This window comes from Oncorhynchus gorbuscha, linkage group LG13, assembly GCF_021184085.1.
Source record: "Oncorhynchus gorbuscha isolate QuinsamMale2020 ecotype Even-year linkage group LG13, OgorEven_v1.0, whole genome shotgun sequence".
Lineage (NCBI taxonomy): Eukaryota > Metazoa > Chordata > Actinopteri > Salmoniformes > Salmonidae > Oncorhynchus > Oncorhynchus gorbuscha.
The window spans coordinates 101237508-101254573 of NC_060185.1; positions in this window are offsets into that span (position 1 = coordinate 101237508).

A 17066-nucleotide genomic window follows, 5' to 3' on the forward strand; every position below is an offset into this window, starting at 1 on the left:
AATCCTATCAAATCAAACTCTGATTCCAGAAGTTGATGGGTCCACTATAAAGATGCAGAGTCCCGTTAGAATCTCACCTTGCCGCTGGGAATATACTGCCTTGCCGTGGGTTGATACCCCGTTGCCGCTGGGATGATACCGAGTTGTGGTGGAATATTTTAGTGTTATTATTCCAATAAAATAGTCCAGTAGGGAGAGAATATAATAACCATTAAATATGTCCGTTAGATCTGTCAGTCTTCAGTCAAATTAACAAAACTGTGTGGGTTTGGGTTTAGCTGTTTCAATTAACTGACCTCGTGCTCTCTGGCTCACAACAACTCTATGGTCTCTTTCTCTATTTCACAACGGTCTGATGCGCTCTGGCGCAGAGGGGGGACAGCGCAGGGTTTTATAGACGTGTTCACGGACTGGGAACTCTACTGGGACAACCAATCAGAGCTAGGACAGATCCGACAGATCTCTGCGTCCAACTTTAATTTTACTCAGAATAGCTTTATCTTCTCGTGGTAGTGAAATAGCCTAAACAATTCCGTATAAATGAATTAAAACAAAGTCAGGACAGAGGAGCACAGGTTATAGCCCAATGATAATAATCTGTACATGTAGACCAACCAAACCTAATGGCCGTTAATTTGGTCAATAATGCCAGCAGCACCTCCTCTAAATAGTAACCCTGTTGTCAAGGAGGTGATGGAGAAATGCTGCTGTGTAGAACCCTAACCAACCCTACCCCTATCCCTACTGTACACAAAAGGCTGGTTCCCTCTCCATAGGGTTCCAGCCATCTGTCTTCATAATGAAATCTAACTGATGGATGGACAACCGCCCTTTGTCTCAGACTCAGCACCACCAGTAGTAGTAGTAACATCCCAAACCGCACCTTTTCCTCACAGGTCCTGGTCTAAAGTAGTGCACCGTAAAGGGAATTGATTATCATTTGTGATGCAGCTGTAGTGTTTGTTGGTACAATACAGACCCACAGCATCACTGCAGAGGACTACTGAAGAATGGCCATTGAATGTATTTCTAAACCTATAGAGTTCATACTTATAACATTAGAAAAAGTTTACATTTAAGTTTGAACTTTTTCTCTGTCTCAAAATGCGCATCAGCCAATTCAAATCATTGACGTAATTGCGCGTGATAAAACGCTCATGTTAGCTGTTTCCTTTAAATAACCTGCCACATTTAGCCATATGCTAACCTGAGCAGGTGGCAGAGATTATTTCCTGAAACAAATCAGCCTATCAAACATCTTAGACGTTATATCCAACGGCATTTCTAAAAAATATGTCAACTTGGCCACCAGAGGTGTATTTTAAACCTCAAAATGCAAGGTTTACTTTTGTGAAACTTGGTCTGTCTCAAGTGTAGAGTTACACTACTGGATGATGTATCTTCGACTAGGCTACTGGCTACCAACTTTAGACAAATGAGTGAGAAAGTTACCCAAGACGTGCTAACCTCTCACCATCACAATAACAGGGGAGGTTAGCATTTTATATCATACCCCAAGACATTCTAACCTCTCACCATTACAATAACAGGGGAGGTTAGCATTTTATATCATACCTCCACGACATGCTAACCTCTCACCATTACAATAACAGGGGAAGTTAGCATTTTATATCATAGCCCCAAGACATGCTAACATCTCACCATTACAATAGCAAGGGAAGTTAGCATTTTATATCATACCCCCAAGACATGTTAACCTCTCACCATTACAATAACAAGGGAGGTTAGCATTTTATATCATACCCCCAAGACATGCTAACCTCTCACCATTACAATAACAGGGGAGGTTAGCATTTTATATCATACCCTCAAGACATGCTAACCTCTCACCATCACAATAACAGGGGAGGTTAGCATTTTATATCATACCTCCAAGACATGCTAACCTCTCGCCATTACAATAACAGGGGAGGTTAGCATTTTATATCATACCTCCAAGACATGCTAACCTCTCACCATTACAATAACAGGGGAGGTTAGCATTTTATATCATACCCCCAAGACATGCTAACCTCTCACCATTACAATAACAGGGGAGGTTAGCATTTTATATCATACCCCCAAGACATGCTAACCTCTCACCATTACAATAACAGGGGAGTTTAGCATTTTATATCATACCCCCAAGACATGCTAACCTCTCACAATAACAAGGGAGGTTAGCATTTTATATCATAGCCCCAAGACATGCTAACCTCTCGCCATTACAATAACAGGGGAGGTTAGCATTTTATATCATACCCCCAAGACATGCTAACCTCTCACAATAACAAGAGAGGTTAGCATTTTATATCATAGCCCCAAGACATGCTAACCTCTCGCCATTACAATAATAGGGGAGGTTAGCATTTTATATCATATCTCCACGACATGCTAACCTCTCACCATTACAATAACAGGGGAGGTTAGCATTTTATATCATATCTCCAATTTTACATGCTAACCTCTCACCATTACAATAACAGGGAGGTTAGCATTTTATATCATACCCCCAAGACATGCTAACCTCTCACCATTACAATAACAGGGGAGGTTAGCATTTTATATCATACCTCCACGACATGCTAACCTCTCCCCATTACAATAACAGGGGAGGTTAGCATTTTATATCATATCTCCACGACATGCTAACCTCTCACCATTACAATAACAGGGGAGGTTAGCATTTTATATCATATCTCCACGACATGCTAACCTCTCACCATTACAATAACAGGGGAGGTTAGCATTTTATATCATACCTCCACGACATGCTAACCTCTCCCCATTACAATAACAGGGGAGGTTAGCATTTTATATCATACCTCCACGACATGCTAACCTCTCCCCATTACAATAACAGGGGAGGTTAGCATTTTGAGGGGGTGTGATATTTATGCCTCTGTAACTTTCTTACTCGTTATTCATGATTCATTCAGGATTATCTATAATAATGGTAACATCCACATTAATGTAGAAGTGTTTAGAAACATATTCTATTCTAATTTACAATAAAAGTGCCTCCAAAATGACAATACATTATTTACCATTCATTTAGAATTGGGCACAAAATAAACAGAAACACAATCAAAACAAACAGCAAATGTATCCTATAAATGTGTATAGTCATAATCTTGATGTAGTCATTGGGTGCTATGAATATGGGACTAAATACTAAACTTTTTACTACTTTAATGCACATATATAAGTAAGTGAATTTGTCCCAGTCTTTTTGGTCCCCTAAAATGTGGGGACTGTGTACAAAAAGTGGTGATAATACACTCAAATTAAAGAGGACAGGCTGAACTTTAACCCCATAGTCAGTGTATCATTTCAAAATGTTATTGTCCCAATACATTTTGAGCTCACTGTATGTAAGGACAATCAACAAGGGGCTATGCGTTTTATAGAAATGAATGCACGAATTGGAAGGTGTGTACCACAATGCGTCTTTCTTTTTCCAGAAGATGCAGCTCCTCATTAGCCTGTTAAATCCAAATAGACATAACCAACATGGATGATTTATTATGAGGGCAAAAAACAAAACCTAGGAATGTTTATACTGTCAGAAACATTTCAATCTCAGATTTTTGGCAAAAATAATTATAAATTGCTCAAGTACACTGTACAAATATGGTACAAATATGAAAATTAATGTTTTTTTCTTCATATTCAACAAAAGTGGGGGAATCGAGGCTTGAAATTATTCAAATGCTTTCTAAATAGATTAACATTCAAATTATAAACAACACATTAGTCACATACATGTGATCAACAAATGCTATTGGTCCATACACATATTTAACAGATGTTATTGGTCCATACACATATTTAGCAGATGTTATTGGTCCATAACAGATGTTATTGGTCCATATTTAGCAGATGTTATTGGTCCATACACATATTTAGCAGATGTTATTGGTCCATACACATATTTAGCAGATGTTATTGGTCCATATTTAACAGATGTTATTGGTCCATATTTATCAGATGTTATTGGTCCATACACATATTTAGCAGATGTTATTGGTCCATATTTAACAGATGTTATTGGTCCATATTTATCAGATGTTATTGGTCCATACACATATTTAGCAGATGTTATTGGTCCATACACATATTTAGCAGATGTTATTGGTCCATACACATATTTAGCAGATGTTATTGGTCCATACACATATTTAGCAGATGTTATTGGTCCATACACATATTTAGCAGATGTTATTGGTCCATACACATATTTAGCAGATGTTATTGGTCCATACACATATTTAGCAGATGTTATTGGTCCATACACATATTTAGCAGATGTTATTGGTCCATACACATATTTAGCAGATGTTATTGGTCCATACACATATTTAGCAGATGTTATTGGTCCATACACATATTTAACAGATGTTATTGGTCACATACACATATTTAGCAGATGTTATTGGTCCATACACATATTTAGCAGATGTTATTGGTCCATACACATATTTAGCAGATGTAATTGCAGGTGTAGTGAAATGCTTGTGTTCCTAGCTCCAACAGTTTAGTAATATCTAACAATTCACAGCAAACACATTTAAAAGTAAAATAATGGAATTAAGAAATATATAAATATTAGGACCAGCAATGTTGGAGTGGCATTGGCTAAAATACAATAGAATAGAATACAGTATATACTGTACATATGAAATGAGTAAAACAGTATGTAAACATTATTAAAGTGACTAGTGTTCCTTATTAAAATGGCCAGTGATTCCATGTCCATGTAATCAAGGCCAGCTGTCTTGGTTAGCATAGGGCTAAATGTGCCAGCTTAGCATAGGGCTAAATGTGCCAGGTTAGCATAGGGCTAAATGTGCCAGGTTAGCATAGGGCTAAATGTGCCAGGTTAGCATAGGGCTAAATGTGCCAGGTTAGCATAGGGCTAAATGTGCCAGGTTAGCATAGGGCTAAATGTGCCAGGTTACTGTATCTAATGGGAACTGCTTACATGTAGGGGTTGATCATATGCAACTACGTCAATGATTTTAATTGGCTGATAAGCATTTTGAGATGGAGAAAATGTTCACAGGTATGAAGCCCCTCCTGTGTCTCAGCTCTACCTGCAGGGTTAAACAGACACTGTAATGACTACATGTATTTAGTATTGAAGCCCCTCCTGTGTCTCAGCTCTACCTGCAGGGTTAAACAGACACTGTAATGACTACATGTATTTAGTATTGAAGCCCCTCTGCAGGGTTAAACAGACACTGTAATGACTACATGTGTTTAGCATTGAAGCACCTCTGCAGGGTTAAACAGACACTGTAATGACTACATGTGTTTAGTATTGAATCCCCTCTGCAGGGTTAAACAGACACTGTAATGACTACATGTATTTAGTATTGAAGCACCTCTGCAGGGTTAAACAGACACTGTAATGACTACATGTATTTAGTATTGAAGCCCCTCTGCAGGGTTAAACAGACACTGTAATGACTACATGTATTTAGTATTGAAGCCCCTCTGCAGGGTTAAACAGACACTGTAATGACTACATGTGTTTAGCATTGAAGCACCTCTGCAGGGTTAAACAGACACTGTAATGACTACATGTATTTAGTATTGAAGCCCCTCTGCAGGGTTAAACAGACACTGTAATGACTACATGTATTTAGTATTGAAGCCCCTCTGCAGGGTTAAACAGACACTGTAATGACTACATGTATTTAGTATTGAAGCCCCTCTGCAGGGTTAAACAGACACTGTAATGACTACATGTATTTAGTATTGAAGCCCCTCTGCAGGGTTAAACAGACACTGTAATGACTACATGTATTTAGTATTGAAGCCCCTCTGCAGGGTTAAACAGACACTGTAATGACTACATGTATTTAGTATTGAAGCCCTCTGCAGGGTTAAACAGACACTGTAATGACTACATGTATTTAGTATTGAAGCCCCTCTGCAGGGTTAAACAGACACTGTAATGACTACATGTATTTAGTATTGAAGCACCTCTGCAGGTTAAACAGACACTGTAATGACTACATGTATTTAGTATTGAAGCCCCTCTGCAGTATATGCTCCAAGGAACACTCCACCAAAAGAACCATAAACAATGGAACAACCGAACGCGTCCCATGACACACACACACAGTGGCACAGAGCATTCCTACATTACTAGTTCTATGACAGGCTACATATAGCCCACCCCTGGGGGAGAAGATGAGGGTATTTTAGGATCCATCTTGGAGAGGTACCTTATCTTCTGTATTACCTAATTCACATTGTCCCCATTACAGACATGATGAGTGGGAATGTTCCCTCCACAGTTTCCACTGCTCTAACAGCACTATGTTCTGGATCTAAAGGCTGTTATGATGACAGGATGAAGCATTGAATTCATATTCATAGGTTGCACCTCTGTCACTTGGTGGCGTCATGCCTTTGATATAAAACCCGCCCTCCACCATATTGATGCCCAAAAGTTGTGATAAGCCCAGTCATTCTGAATCCATAGGGATTTCCGTTCCTAGGATGTTATTTCTTACATTAGTCATCAGTCCCGCCCTCCACCATATTGATGCCCAAAGTCATTCTGAATGGAGGCTAACGACTGTTTAGTCTAAATTACACTTTAGTGGCCTGGAAAAATGATGACATTGCTAATGTAGGTAAATCATTGGTAGTAAACTGCTTTGCCATCATTATCATGTGGTCACATTTACATTAGACAGATGGCATAGTTGTCGTCAGCTAGCAAAGTTTAAAAAAAAAAATAGCTAGCAATGCTAATTTTAGCTAGCTAAAATCCGGTGGTCTCCCCTCAATCTTAGCTAGTTAGCTTTTGTTATACTGCATGTAAAGTCAATTTGGCAACATCAAAATTATGACAAAAGGTAATTATTTGCCTCAGATTGAAATGTAATTGCATTTCCAAGCCACTGTAAAGCACTTTTGATCAAGTCTTCATGAGGCGCTCAATGACAATGCATTTAGTAGAATGCTCAGTGGGGCATCAGTCCTAAAACTAACGTTCAAAACCCATGAATTTGATAATGAGCTGCAACAAGCTATTATAATACTGGAGAAAAGAGCAGCACCAGTAACAGACTGTATATCACTGCAGCGTCAATACTAGATCCCAACATCTCTCAACAGACTAGTACTGTATATCACTGCAGCATAAATACTAGATCCCAACATCTCTCAACAGACTAGTACTGTATATCACTGCAGCGTCAATACTAGATCCCAACATCTCTCAACAGACTAGTACTGTATATCACTGCAGCATAAATACTAGATCCCAACATCTCTCAACAGACTAGTACTGTATATCACTGCAGCGTCAATACTAGATCCCAACATCTCTCAACAGACTAGTACTGTATATCACTGCAGCGTCAATACTAGATCCCAACATCTCTCAACAGACTTGTCACACCCTGACCATAGTTTGCTTTGTATGTTTGTATGTTATGTTTGGTCAGGGTGTGATCTGAGTGGACATTCTATGTTGGATGTCTAGTTTGTCTGTTTCTGTGTTTGGGCCTGATATGGTTCTCAATCAGAGGCAGGTGTTAGTCATTGTCTCTGATTGGGAACCATATTTAGGCAGCCTGTTTTGTGTTGGGTTTTTGTGGGTGATTGTATAGTTTGTATTCAGTGTTTTCTTTTATTAAATATTCATCATGAACACATACCACGCTGCATTTTGGTCCTCCGATCCTTCGCCTCTCCTCTTCAGATGAAGAGGAGGAAGACCGTGACAGAATCACCCACCAACCAAGGACCAAGCAGCGTGGTAAAAGACAGCGACGACAGCAGCAGCAGCGCGACAGCAGCAGCAGCAACAACAGCGCCAGCATCACAGGACTCCTGGACATGGGAGGAGATATTGAACGGAGAGGGACCCTGGGCACAGACTGGGAATATCGCCGCCCCAAAGCGGCGGTGATATGAGGAGGTAGCACGGCAGCGCGACAGGTACGAGAGGCAGCTCCACAAAAATTTTGGAGGGGCACACAAGGTGTGGGGCTAAGCCAGGTAGCAGACCTGAGCTCAGTCCTCGTGCTTATTATAAGCAGCGTGTTACTGGTCAGGCACCGTGTTATGTGGTTAAGTGAACGGTGTCGCCAGTACATGCCCATAGCCCGGTGCGCTATAGGGCAGCCCCCGAAAGTGTCATGCGAGTGTGGGCATCGAGCCAGGGCGTATGGTGCCTGCTCAGCGTGTCTGGTCGCCGGTACGCAGTTTTGGTCCAGGGTATCCTGCGCCGGCTCTGCGTCCTGTGTCTCCGGGCGCTGGGAGGGTGCAGTGCGTCCTATGCCTGCGCTCCGCTCGTGCTGGGCAAATGTGGGAGTGGAGCCTAAGGGAGAGGTGTGTGTAGTAGGCACTAGATCTCCGTGCTTACCCACAGCCCGGTTCAACCTGTGCCTGCACTCTGGAGGGTCCGGGCTGGAGTAGTGATCCAGCCTGGGGAGTGGTGCCAAGGCTGCGCACCAGAACTCCAGTGCTCCCCCCACAGCCTTCAGGTGCCTCCTAACACCAAGCCTCCTGGAGGTCTCCCCAGCCTGGTGGGTCCTGTGGCAGCCCCACGCACCAGGCTGTCTCTCTGTCTCCTCCCCTACAGGTGATCCCGCCTGTCCGGCGCCGCCGGAGTCTCCCGCCTGTCCGGCGCCGCCGGAGTCTCCCGCCTGTCCGGCGCCGCCGGAGTCTCCCGCCTGTCCGGCGCCGCCGAGTCTCCCGCCTGTCCGGGCGCCGCCGGAGTCTCCCGCCTGTCCGGCGCTGCCGGAGTTTCCTGCTCCAGAGGCGCCAGAGCCCCCAGTCCAGAGGCGCCAGAGCCCCTCAGTCCAGAGGCGCCAGAGCCGCCTCTGTCCCGAGCTGCCCCTCTGTCCCGAGCTGCCCCTCTGTCCCGAGCTGCCCCTCTATCCCGAGCTGCCCCTCTGTCCAGTGGGGTCATGTAGAAGGGTCACCGTGGTTAGGAGGCCACGGAGGCAGACAATGAGGCGGACTAAGACTATGGTGAAGTGGGGGCCACGTCCAGCACCAGAGCCGCCACCGTGGACAGATGCCCTCCCAGACCCTCCCCAATAGGTTCAGGTTTTGCGGCCGGAGTCCGCACCTTGGGGGTTGGGGGGGTACTGTCACACCCTGACCATAGTTTGCTTTGTATGTTTGTATGTTATGTTTGGTCAGGGTGTGATCTGAGTGGACATTCTATGTTGGATGTCTAGTTTGTCTGTTTCTGTGTTTGGGCCTGATATGGTTCTCAATCAGAGGCAGGTGTTAGTCATTGTCTCTGATTGGGAACCATATTTAGGTAGCCTGTTTTGTGTTGGGTTTTGTGGGTGATTGTATAGTTTGTATTCAGTGTTTTCTTTTATTAAATATTCATCATGAACACATACCACGCTGCATTTTGGTCCTCCGATCCTTCTCGCCTCTCCTCTTCTGATGAAGAGGAGGAAGACCGTGACAAGACTAGTACTGTACATTACTAGCCTTAACAGAAAGTGAAATGTTTTGGTTCTAGTCAAGATTCTAGCAGCCGTGTTTAGCACTAACTAAAGTTTATTTAGTGTTTTATCTGGATAGCTGCGAAGCAGAGCATTGCAGTAGCTTTTCTGCATAATCTTTGGTTTTGGACAAAACTTTACTGATTTTTGCAATGCTACGAAGATGTAAAAAAGCTGTTCTTGGAAATTTCAAGAGAGAGATCAGGGTCCAGAGTAACGTTGAGGTCCTTCAGTTTTATTTGAGACGACTGTACAACCATCAAGATGAATTGTCAGATCCAACAGCAGATCTCTTTGTTTTTTGGGACCTAGAACAAGCATCTCTGTTTTGTCCATGTTTCAAAGTAAAACATTTTCCGCTATCCACTTCCTTATGTCTGCAAAACAGGTTTCCAGGGAGGGCAATTTTGGGGCTTTACCATGTTTCATCGACATATACAGCTTTGTGTCGTATGCATAGCAGTGAAAATTAACATTATGTTTCCAAATGACATCACCAAGAGGTAAAATATATAGTGAAAACAATAGTGGTCCTAAAATGGAGCCTTGAGGAACACCGACATGTACAGTTGATTTGTCAGAGGACAAACCATTCACAGAGACAAACTGATATCTTTTCGACGGATTCCGATCTGAATCAGGTCAGATCTTGTCCGATTAGACCAATTTGGGTTTTCAATCTCTCCAAAAGAATCTGGTGATTGATGGTATCAAAAGCTGCACTAAGGTCTAGGAGCACGAGGACAGATGCAGAGCCTCAGTCTGACAGCATTAAAAGGTCATTTACCACCTTCACAAGTGCAGTCTTAGTTCTATGATGGGATCTAAAATCAGACTGAAGTGTTTCATATACATTTTTTGTCTTCAAGAAGGCAGTGATTTGCTTCGCAACAGCCTTTTCATTTTTTTGAGAGGAATGGAAGATTCGATATAGGCCGATTGTTTTTTATATTTTTTGGGGGGGAAGGTTTGGCTTTTTCAAGAGAGGCTTTATTACTGCCACTTTTAGTGAGGTTGGTACACATCCAGTGGATAGAGAGCCGGTTATTATGTTCAACATAGGAGGGCCAAGCACAGGAAGCAGCTCTTTCAGTAGTTTAGTTGGAAAAAGGTCCAGTATGCAGCTTAAAGGTTTAGAGGCCATGAATATTTTCATCATTGTGTCAAAAGATATAGTACTAAAACACTTGAGCGTCTCTCTTGATCCTAGGTCCTGGCAGAGTTTTGCAGACTCAGGATAACTGAGCTTTGAAGGAATACGCAGATTTAAAGAGGAGTCTGTAATTTGCTTTCTAATAATCATGATCCTTTTCTCAAAGAAGTTCATACATTTATTTCTGCTGAAGTGAAAGCCATCCTCACTTGGGGAATGCTGATTTTTAGTTAGCTTTGCGACAGCATCCAAAATACATTTGGGATTTTTCTTATTTTCCTCAATTAAGTTTGAAAAATAGGATGATCGAGCAGCAGTGAGGGCTCTTCGATACTGCACGGTACTGTCTTTCCAAGCTAGTCGGAAGACTTCCAGTTTGGTGGAGCGCCATTTCAGTTCCTGTGCCAGTGCTAGTGGCAGACTCCACTAAGCTTCCAATAAACTTGCAGGCTGGCTAGAAACCTGGCTGACAGCCTGCTGCCTGACCTGCATCCTGTCCCATTGTGGAGAAAGAGGAGGTAGAGCCCTGTCTATGTTTATAGATAAGTTTGGAGCACCCCTCCAGCTAGGATGGAGTCCGTCACTCCTCAGCAGGCCATGCTTGGTCCTGTTTGTGGATGTCCCAGAAAGAGGACTTATCTACAAATTCTATATTTTGGGAGGGGCAGAAAACAGTTTTCAACCAGCGATTGAGTTGTGAGACTTTGCTGTAGAGCTCATCACTCCCACTAACTGGTAGGTGGCCAGACACAATTACTCAATGCCGACACATTGTGACCCCCATAAATACCTTTCCCCTTTTCTCTCCACTCTACAGAATGGACTCTTGGAAAGCCCTGTGTTACCACAGAGAAAGTATGGTATCATCACAAGGTTGGGGAATGGAACAATATTTGGTTGTACTTAAAGAATATGATGTCAGATCAGTTGTTGTCTGGGACATTATATCTGATGATAGGATGACAAATTGTAGACACGGTACTTTAACGTATCTGCTCTACAACACTAGAAAGATTATTCAAAGGACAATGGCGATCTCTGCTTGGCAAAAACAAGTCTTCCATCTTCGACCCATCTAATTGAAGTGCAGCTCAGAGTAAATATATCTTCCGTTTTACTTTTCCGAATGGCATAAGATTCTGCATTTACTGTAGAATAGCTTCTCAAGGTCCGATAGAGACCCCAAACCCTTTGTCCCTCAGTCTTTCCGCTCTTTCATTCAAACCCAACCCCTTCCTTTGTGTAACCAGCCGTCATATCGGGTTAGCCCTCTAGGGGCTTTTCATGACATGATTGGTAATCGATGTATGATCTATCCTGTATATATATATATATATATACATACACACTGCTCAAAAAAATAAAGGGAACACTAAAATAACACATCCTAGATCTGAATGAATGAAATATTCTTATTCAATACTTTTTTCTTTACATAGTTGAATGTGCTGACAACAAAATCACACAAAAATGATCAATGGAAATCAAATTTATCAACCCATGGAGGTCTGGATTTGGAGTCACACCCAAAATTAAAGTAGAAAACCACACTACAGGCTGATCCAACTTTGATGTAATGTCCTTAAAACAAGTCAAAATGAGGCTCAGTAGTGTGTGTGGCCTCCACGTGCCTGTATGACCTCCCTACAATGACTGGGCATGCTCCTGATGAGGTGGCGGATGGTCTCCTGAGGGATCTCCTCCCAGACCTGGACTAAAGCATCCGCCAACTCCTGGACAGTCTGTGGTGCAACGTAGCATTGGTGGATGGAGCTAGACATGATGTCCCAGATGTGCTCAATTGGATTCAGGTCTGGGGAACGGGCGGGCCAGTCCATAGCATCAATGCCTTCCTCTTGCAGGAATTGCTGACACACTCCAGCCACATGAGGTCTAGCATTGTCTTGCATTAGGAGGAACCCAGGGCCAACCGCACCAGCATATGGTCTCACAAGGGGTCTGAGGATCTCATCTCGGTACCTAATGGCAGTCAGGCTACCTCTGGCGAGCACGTGGAGGGCTGTGCGGCCCCCCAAAGAAATGCCACCCCACACCATGACTGACCCACTGCCAAACCGGTCATGCTGGAGGATGTTGCAAGCAGCAGAACGTTCTCCACGGCATCTCCAGACTCTGTCATGTCTGTCACATGTGCTCAGTGTGAACCTGCTTTCATCTGTGAAGAGCACAGCGCGCCTGTGGCGAATTTGCCAATCTTGGTGTTCTCTGGCAAATGCCAAATGTCCTGCACGGTGTTAGGCTGTAAGCACAACCCCCACCTGTGGACGTCGGGCCCTCATACCACCCTCATGGAGTCTGTTTCTGACCGTTTGAGCAGACACATGCACATTTGTGGCCTGCTGGAGGTCATTTTGCAGGGCTCTGGCAGTGCTCCTCCTGCTCCTCCTTGCACAAAGGCGGGTTGTTGCCCTCCTACGGCCTCCTCCACGTCTCCTGATGTACTGGCCTGTCTCCTGGTAGCGCCTCCATGCTCTGGACACTACGCTGACAGACACAGCAAACCTTCTGGCCACAGCTCACATTGATGTGCCATCCTGGATGAGCTGCTCTACCTGAGCCACTTGTGTGGGTTGTAGACTCCGTCTCATGCTACCACTAGAGTGAAAGCACCGCCAGCATTCAAAAGTGACCAAAACATCAGCCAGGAAGCATAGGAACTGAGAAGTGGTTTGTGGTCACCACCTGCAGAACCACTCCTTTATTGGGGGTGTCTTGCTAATTGCCTATAATTTCCACCTGTTGTCTATTCCATTTGCACAACAGCATGTGAAATTTATTGTCAATCAGTGTTGCTTCCTAAGTGGACAGTTTGATTTCATAGAAGTGTGATTGACTTGGAGTTACATTGTGTTGTTTAAGTGTTCCCTAATAATTGACTGCTATTGATATAAAAGATCTTTAAGAGAGTGGATTCGGGAGAGAACCCCTCTATGTAAATTAATGCTTTCGTGGTGTCCCAGGTTATTAATGGTTTAATTGTTGAAGGGTTTTAATTCAATCACATAATCAATTAAACGTCAGGTAATCAATTTGGTAAAACAACATCTTTCTAACTAATTTACACGTTGAAGCTATGTTACGTTCGGTGACCTCTGTTTCATTCTAACATCGTTGGTGCCGACGTGGATAACAATATCTCTATACTCTCTACACTCGCCAGTTTTAGCCTTAACCAGCACCCTCTTCAGATTAGCCTTAACGTCGGTAGCCCTGCCCCCTGGTAAACAGTGTATGATCGCTGGATGATTCGTTTTAGTCTAATACTACGGGTAATGGAGTCGCCAATGGCTAGGGTTTTCAATTTGTCAGAGCTAATGGTGGGAGGCTTCGGAGGCTCAGACCCCGTTACGGTTGGAGGAGAGACCAGCTCAGCCTCCGACTCCGACTTGTTGCTTATTGGGGAGAAAGTTTCTGTCCGCTGAATGAGCGACACCCTTGTCTCTGACTCGTTGCTTAATGGGGAGAATCGGTTGAATGTTTCTGATGGCTGAATGAGTGACATAGATTGAGAATTCTGACAGCATTTCCTCCCAGAATCCATGAGAAAATTGTCCGGCTGCGGGGACCTTGCGAGGGGATTTATACTGCTATGGCACAGACGCTGTTTCATCCTTTCCTACACTGAAATGACCCTTGCCTAACGATTGCGTCTGAAGCTGGGTTTGCAGCACAGCTATCCTCACCGTAAGGCGATCGTTCTCCTGTATATTGAGTACAGCGACTGCAATTACAAGGCATCATGTTAATGTTACTACTTAGCTTCGGCTGGTGGAGGTCTTGTAGAACCATGTCCGGGTGAAAAAGTTGAATGAAAAAAGTTGAGCAAGGAAAAAAATAATTAAGACATTGGTAAATGAGTAAAAATAAAGATTAAACGGTTATTAAAAATGAAGAAATACAAAGACGTAAAATTGACAGGTAGCAAAGTAGGGTTAGGGTTAGGGGTTAGGGGTTAGGGGTTAGGGGTTAGGGTTATGGTTAGGGTTGGGGTTGGGGTTAGGGTTATGGTTAGGGTTGGGGTTGGGGTTGGGGTTAGGGGTTAGGGTTAGGGGTTAGGGTTAGGGTTAGGGTTAGGCAAAGTAGGGTTAGGGTTAGGGTTAGGGTTAGGCAAAGTAGGGTTAGGGTTAGGGTTAGGGTTAGGCAAAGTAGGGTTAGGGTTACGGTTAGGGTTAGGCAAAGTAGGGTTAGGGTTAGGGTTAGGGTTAGGGTTAGGGTTAGTGTTAGTGTTAGGGTTAGTGTTAGGGTTAGGGTTAGGCAAAGTAGGGTTAGGGTTAGGCAAAGTAGCAACAAAACACCAATAAAACGCACAGCAGCACGGTTTGTCCCCACAGCAGCACGGTTTGTCCCCACAGCAGCACTGTTTGTCCCCACAGCCGCACGGTTTGTCCCCACAGCAGCACGGTTTGTCCCCACAGCAGCACGGTTTGTCCCCACAGCAGCGTGGTTTGTCCCCACAGCAGCACGGTTTGTCCCCACAGCAGCGCGGTTTGTCCCCACAGCAGCGCGGTTTGTCCTCACAGCAGCGCAGTTTGTCCCCACAGCAGCACGGTTTGTCCCCACAGCAGCACGGTTTGTCCCCACAGCAGCGAGGTTTGTCCTCACAGCAGCACGGTTTGTCCCCACAGCAGCGAGGTTTGTCCTCACAGCAGCACGGTTTGTCCTCACAGCAGCACGGTTTGTCCCCACAGCAGCACGGTTTGTCCCCACAGCAGCACTGTTTGTCCCCACAGCCGCACGGTTTGTCCCCACAGCAGCACGGTTTGTCCCCACAGCAGCACGGTTTGTCCCCACAGCAGCGTGGTTTGTCCCCACAGCAGCACGGTTTGTCCCCACAGCAGCACGGTTTGTCCCCACAGCAGCGCGGTTTGTCCTCACAGCAGCACGTTTGTCCCCACAGCAGCACGGTTTGTCCCCACAGCAGCACGGTTTGTCCCCACAGCAGCAGGTTTGTCCTCACAGCAGCACGGTTTGTCCCCACAGCAGCGAGGTTTGTCCTCACAGCAGCACGGTTTGTCCTCACAGCAGCACGGTTTGTCCCCACAGCAGCACGGTTTGTCCTCACAGCAGCACGGTTTGTCCTCACAGCAGCACGGTTTGTCCCCACAGCAGCACGGTTTGTCCTCACAGCAGCACGGTTTGTCCTCACAGCAGCACGGTTTGTCCCCACAGCAGCACGGTTTGTCCCCACAGCAGCACGGTTTGTCCCCACAGCAGCACGGTTTGTCCTCACAGCAAGTCCAGGTTTTGTCCTCACAGAGACAGTCTCCAACCCTTTGTCCCCACAGCAGCAACGGTTTGTCCTCACAGCAGCACCCTTTGTCCCCACAGCAGACAGAGGTTTGTCCCCCACAGCAGACAGAGACAGTTTGTCCCCAATCAACAGCACGGTTTGTCCCCACAGCAATCCCACTGTCACGGTTTGTCCCTCTTCCTAATCCCACGGTTTGTCCCCACAGCAGCACGGTTTGTCCCCACAGCAGCAGTTTGTCCTAAGCCCACTGTTTGTCCCCACAGCAGTCAACGGTTTGTCCCTCAGACAGCAGTCTCCAACCCTTTTGTCCCCACAGCAGCACGACAGTTTGTCCCCCACAGCAGCACAGAGTTTGTCCCCAGACAGCAGCACGGTTTGTCCCCACAGCAGCACGGTTTGTCCCCAGCAGCACTGTTAACCCCACAGCAGACAGTTTGTCCCCACAGCAGCGCGGTTTGTCCCCACAGCAGAGACAGTTTTGTCCCACACAGCAGCAGAGGTTTGTCCCCACAGCAGCACGGTTTGTCCCCAGACAGAGCAGACAGTTTCTTCCTAATCCCACTGTCCTCACAGCAGCTCCAACGGTTTGTCCTCACAGCAGACAGAGTTTGTCCTCACAGCAGCACGGTTTGTCCTCACAGCAGCACGGTTTGTCCCCCCCAGCAGCACGGTTTGTCCTCCACAGCAGCACGGTTTGTCCTCACAGCAGCACGGTTTGTCCCACAGCAGCACGGTTTGTCCTCACAGCAGCACGGTTTGTCCCCACAGCAGCAGGTTTGTCCCCACAGCAGCGAGACAGTTTGTCCCCCAACGGTTTGTCCCCACAGCAGCACGGTTTGTCCTCACAGCAGCACGGTTTGTCCTCACAGCAGCACGGTTTGTCCTCACAGCAGCACGGTTTGTCCCCACAGCAGCACGGTTTGTCCTCACAGCAGCACGGTTTGTCCCCACAGCAGCGAGGTTTGTCCCCACAGCAGCGAGGTTTGTCCCCACAGCAGCACGGTTTGTCCCCACAGCAGCACGGTTTGTCCCCACAGCAGCACGGTTTGTCCCCACAGCAGCACGGTTTGTCCCCACAGCAGCACGGTTTGTCCCCACAGCAGCACGGTTTGTCCCCACAGCAGCACGGTTTGTCCTCACAGCA